Source organism: Rousettus aegyptiacus, unplaced genomic scaffold (genome assembly GCF_014176215.1).
Source record: "Rousettus aegyptiacus isolate mRouAeg1 unplaced genomic scaffold, mRouAeg1.p scaffold_m13_p_6, whole genome shotgun sequence".
NCBI lineage: Eukaryota > Metazoa > Chordata > Mammalia > Chiroptera > Pteropodidae > Rousettus > Rousettus aegyptiacus.
The window spans coordinates 110,392,884-110,398,883 of record NW_023416309.1 but is presented as its reverse complement, the minus strand read 5'-3'; positions in this window follow the sequence as shown (position 1 = coordinate 110,398,883).

The window sequence follows — 6,000 nt, the reverse complement described above, 5'->3', positions numbered from 1 at the left end:
ACTTCCTGTTTCCACTGCTCAGTGGTTGAGGGGGACCTTGACCTCTTTGCTTGGGGCGACTGTGTGCTCTCGGCTCCCCTGGACCTCACGATGCACTGGCCCTGTCCGCGGTGCTGTGGTTTGGTGGCCCGCGCTCACTGGGCTTCTTGCAGGCTAGGCTGGGGCCCCAGAGCTGTGCACCGTCTTGTTTGAGTGGGAAGATGTACTCCAAGCTTTCCAGCTCCAAACAGCAGATATTTTTCCAAAGCGTTTTTGGAGCCCGCCTCTTCTCAGACAGGGGACAGACAGCCTGTGCTGGCTTCTGAACTCAGACAGACAGATGGGCAGAGGGGTCTTCTCCCAGCCACCCCTGCAGCTGGGGCCTCTGCTCCAGGCGCCCCACGCAGCCCTCTGACCACTCTCCTACTCTGCCGCTATGCAGGCCACTGGTTTCCTTGGGCTTCTAACGCCCAGAAACAATATAAAAAGGCTCTCGATACAAAAATCCTCTCTTCTTTCTTTACCCAGACTTGGAAGGAGCAGACTAACTCTCTACCTGGGAGTGAGAAGTGATGAGTCATTCCTCAAAGGTCTGCAGGGAGGTTTATCTACAGAGCAACCGTCTGGTGCCTGACCCACATCCTCTCGGAGCTCTGATCCAGGCCAGTCGGGAGAAGGTCCCCTGCGGGCTTCAGCCGCGTTCACAAGGTGGTGCCTCAGGCAAAGGCACACACCCACACACCCTCACTTCTGCCCCCCATCCCCGGGCTGCTCCCCATGGATTATGCCAGCAGGAGCCACGTGCTGGTTCCCAGCCCATGACCACGTGAGCCGGCAAGTGCGTGGGTGATGGTCCCCCCCCCAGCCCGGTGCATTCTGCACTGTCCTCAGGAGGGCCCGAGGACGGAGTCCCTTTGCTCCCAGGAGCATCTCAGTAGCACGCCTTGAGTTTTTTTTCCTTCCTGTCTCATCCTCTTGGTTCTTTGATTCCTGCTCCCTGGAGTCACCTCCCCAATTCCAGCCCCTCAACCCCTGCCTACTTCTTTATCCCAGACTCTTGCTTTTAGGAGGACTCAGACTAAGGGACTGACATTTCAGAGGGGCCCCAAGGGGAACATGAAAATAAGGTTTTGAGGTCCCAGGTCAGCTCCCAGGCCTGCAGGTGACCTTACCTGATTATTCTATTTTAGGTTGGGGACAGGCAGAGAGGATATGGCTGTGACCTGAGCTTAGCAGGGTCGAAGTTCATGACCTGGCCCCCTGCAGCTGGATGAGGCAGGGCTCCGGAGGAAAGGAGCATTCTGGCCTGGACAAGCAGGGGACTCAGAAAGCGCTGTCCACGTGACTCGGTCATTGGCGATCTGTATCAGGTTCCTCCAGCTCCAGCAGGAACCCCATCATGGCCAAGAGCCCAGAGAGAAAGCAGCTCCTCCGGCGGGGGGTGCGGGGGCTGGGGGGGTTGGCGCTGAGAACAATGGCTTCATTAGAACCTTGATGAGAAGATCTTCCAAGGCTAATGTTAATTGCAACCCGCAAGTGCAAAAAAATCTGGGATGATGAGAATCTGCAGCAGGAGACGCTGGGCGCCCATCAGTGGAAAGAGGCCGCTGGACTGGGCTGTCCGCTCGGCCTCCTGCAGGGTCACCCCGGAACTGCGGGCGCCCTCAGAGGAGGGCAGAATTTTGAATCTGAGCAAAACACGGGGTGGGCCTCAGGTTCCCCATCGTAGGAAGGGCCTTGTGCTGTTTAGGTTGGGGGATGCCAAGGTTTAGGTTTGGATTGCTCTGCACCAGGATGGAAATTCCCAGGAGATGTGGGAACAGCACGTGGAATGGGGGTGCATGAGGGGCCCAGACATGTGTCCTTTCAAGAGGCAGTTAATGAGCATCACCTGCCAGAAACAGTTCCAGCTGTTTGGGTAATATCCGTGGAAAAAACAGATAGCGGTCAAGGCCGTCGTGGGGCTTACATGCCAGTGGGGGTCCTGAACGTGGTCATGGGGCTGTCTCAGTGGATTAGTGAATCGTCAAAAGGCCGGACGCGCTACCGATAGAAAGAAAAAACAGGAAGTAAAGGATGGAACTGCTGGGTGCAGAGGGGGGGTGGTAGGTTGCAGATTAAATCAGGTGGTGGGTGCAGGGGGAGGGGCTCACTGGGAAGGTGGGGTACCAGCAAAGACTTGGAGGAGGTGAGTTGTGGCTTCCGGTGCAAGTTCTGGGGCTGGCCTGACCTCCTTATTCAGGCTCCCTGGGGAAGGAGCTCAGGCCCAGGACCCTCCCCTGCAGGGAGAAGACTGGTCTCCTGTCTAGAATGGTGCAGCATCCACCTTGGTTTGAGACCTCAGATGGAGACACGATCATTTAGGGGGTCCTAGACTGGGATTTTGGGGGCTCTTGGAAGCCACCGCTTTCCCTCAGCAGACACGGATTTGCCTTCCTTCTCAGGCATGGCACCCCTTCCCCTCATCTTCCCCCATGAGGACACTCTCATAATGGGGTGATTTCATGCAAACACATTAAACAAGCCGCAGTGCACGAGGGAAGCTGCCATAATCTTTTTGTGCAATATCTCTGTTCACTGCATTAATGATCCTCTCCAGATTACCCGTTTCCTAACAAACCATTAACACAGAAAGGAGGTGGGGAGGGGAAGCAGGGGTGCCGAGGATGGGGCGACCAGCTGCAGAGCTCCAGCTCACAGCAGACAGGGTTCTGCACCGCCCCCCCCTTCTCCAAGGCGGGGGCGAAGGCAAGGGTGGGGGCTGGCATCTCTCTTGAGGCAAGGAGGGGTGCTATTTGTCGCTACGGCTGAGAAAACACATCCAGCTCTGAGTCCGGCCAGCAGCAAGGAGGCCGCCTTCCTCCTGGCTCGGGCAGCTCTGATGTTGGGGCCTTTTCCCCAGGGGGACGAACCCAGATCGAGAACTGACTCAGTGCTGGGAATGGGTGAAGCAAGTTTTACAGTTTGTTCAAACTCATGCAGGCTGGGGAGATGGGGCTGGGATTCGCACCCAGTCGTTTTAATTTACTGTTTATAATGAACACTAACCAGGCCCCAGGGAGATTGGAACTCGTGACCCCTGGTTTACAAAGCCAGTACTCTAACCCCTGAGCTATAAGGCCTTAAGACCTCCTCATTTGTTTGTTTGTTTATTTATTTCAATTTCCAAGTCTTTTTGAATGCGCAGTGTTCGCCAAAGCCCCCCCATCCTGCTTATCTGCCCCCGGGGCACGGCATTGATTGCACCTCAGCTTTCAGGAACCTCACTCTTCACATTTCAGCTTCAGCTCCACACCTGGGCAGGGTGGGATCACTGGCATCAGAGCCATCCCTCACTAAGGGACAGCTTCCTGCTTCCTGTTTCCTGCTTCCTGCATCCTGCATCCTGCATCCTGCATCCTGCATCCTGCATCCGTCTCTCCCACGCTCCTTGTGCCGGGAACCCCTCTCCCACCCTTGGGACTCTACTCTGTGCCCAGCAGCATGTGGCCCCATGTGGGGCTCTGTGCAGATGGGGCCCTCTGCCCACTGGGCCTGGACTCCGGGCCTTTTGGGGAACAGCTCTGTACCCTCCGCCAGGTCCACTTTGGCCATTGTATAAACCAGGAAAAGAAGTAGCCCTCTCCCCGTAGGAAGCTCAGTAAGATCTATGGGATTTAATAAGACCATCCGCGACTTTGCGCTCCGGCAGTTTTCTGGTGACACTGTGTACTTTGGGGAGGTAAATTTCCTTCTCTTTAATCCACTGTATCTTAAGCAGGTGACCCACTCCGTGTTATTACAAGTGGGTTATTATTACCATAAATCCTTCTGCTTCTACTTCTTCCATTTACATTAAATATAGTCTCTGTTATGGTGCCTAAATTAGCTTTCATATGAGGAAATCGCTATATAATTTAAAAGGGATTGCAAGTGGGATTGGGGGACGAGAGGGCAAAAAATGGAATAAAATGAAGGTTTCTTATCCCAAATCGAGAAGAGGCCTGGGCTCATTACTTCCTGACATGCGCAAAACTCCACCGAACGTGGACATCTCTAAGTCCTTTCATCCATTCCCTTGGGTATTCGGAAAGTATTTGTGGGTCCCCTGTGGCGTTCAGCCGCAGGGGTCCAAGATGAGAGAGAGATCGTACGATTCCATCTACATGTGTTGATGATGGAGGTGGTGAGGAATTCAGTAGCTGTCTGAGGTTTTAGGGAGAGAGACAAGGATGACTAGGTGAACCCGGAGGCCTTTTGGGCGGTGAAACTATTCCGTGTGATACGGTAATGATGAACACCTGTCATTATGCCTTTGTCATGAAGAGTGAACCCTAATGTCAACTATAGACTATAGTGAGTTAATAATAATTTATCGATATTGGTTCATCAATTGTAGCCAGGTGTGCCACACTAATACAAAATAGCAACAAGCAGAGAGACTGTGGGGGGTAGATAGAAAGGGTATTCGGGAACTCTGTACTTTCCGGTCAATTTGTCTGCAAACCTAAAACTGCTCTATAAAAGAGAAATTTCTATTAGTTAAAAAAACAAAAAAACAAAACAAAACCAAAAACCAAAAAACAAACGAGGGAGAGCGTGCAGCTGCCTGCAGGGTCTCTCAGCCTGGGGGGGGCGGGGGCGGGGCGGCAGTGACCTGCATACTCGCCCGTTTGTTCCCTCCCAAGTGGCTGTGTGAATGCAGCACTCTGTTTTAATAAGCTCTGTTCTAGGCTCTGCGGGCAGAGCGGTAAATCAGACACGGTTCCCCGCACTCCCGGAGCGTACATCCAGAAGAGAGGGGTTTGGCGACAAGCCAGCGACCAGGTGGGTGAGGTGAGTTCAGGTGCGGATGTGTGCTCGGAGGAATGGCTGTTTGGGTGGGAAGCCGGGCGCAGTGTCTGCGGTTGGAAGTCCTGTTTGCACCCCCGGGTTCCCTCTTCGCCCTCGTGCAAGGGGCTGTGCTGCGGCCAAAGTCCTCTTTGTCCTCTGACTGCTGACTGGGTGTGCCGACCAGGAGCACCGACTGGCACAGACTGGCTGGAGCCCCCCCCCCCCCACTCAGCCCATTCTGGACGCGGCTCCATCTCTGGGGCCCCCATGTCAGGCCCTGGCAGCACTGGCTCCGGACGTTGCGTTATACCAGGTGGTTTTCCTACGTCCTGGTCAGAGATCCATAGATAGTCCGCCCGTCGAACTGGCCTCCAATGACCCCATTTGATGGTGCCGTCTCTTTTCTGCCAGGATTCTGATTCTCTCAGCACCACACACAGGCCAAGGCCCTAAGCGGTAGGAGCTTGGTGTGTCCATGAAATGAAAAGAAGTTTTGCTGAGCTGCAGCAAGGTGAGTCACGCAGTGAGCTCTGTGAAACAGGGTCCGCGCCTAGGTACTGCCTGATCTTGTAGGGGAAAACTCCACACAGCAGAGTCCCACACATTTCTGTGGTTAAGTGACGCACAGTTATCACCCCACAGTCCTTGCGGCCAGGAATCCGGTTTGGGCCTAGCTGGGTCCTCGGCTTCAGGATCGATCACACAGCTTCCACTAAGGCGATAGCCAGGACTAGAGTCTCATCTGAAAGCCCGACTAGGGACGGATCTGCTTCCACCGTCGCCAGCAGGATTCAGGTCATTTCATGCTGTCGGAATGAGGATCTCCATTTCTTGTGACTGTTGGCCAGAGGCTCCCCTTAGTCCCTTGCTGTGGGGGCTTCTCCAGGGTTCAGCTCGCAGTTGGCTTCAGCAAAGCCAGCCAACGAGAGAGTCTCTGCCAAAAGGATAGAAGTTATCATCTCACGTAACATAATCACGGCAGGGACAGCCCATCTTTGCCACGTTCTGTTGGTTAGAGACAAGTCGCAGGTCTGGTCTACACTCAAGGGGAGGGTCTTACACAATGGTGTGAATACAGAAAGTGGGGATTATGGGGAGGCCATTTGAAAGTCTATCCACTGCACCCACTAGCTATTATCCAGTCTTACTTGTGTTTTGTTCTTTTATTTCTCTTTTCCTGCTTTCTATAGGATCATTTTTAAAAAGGTG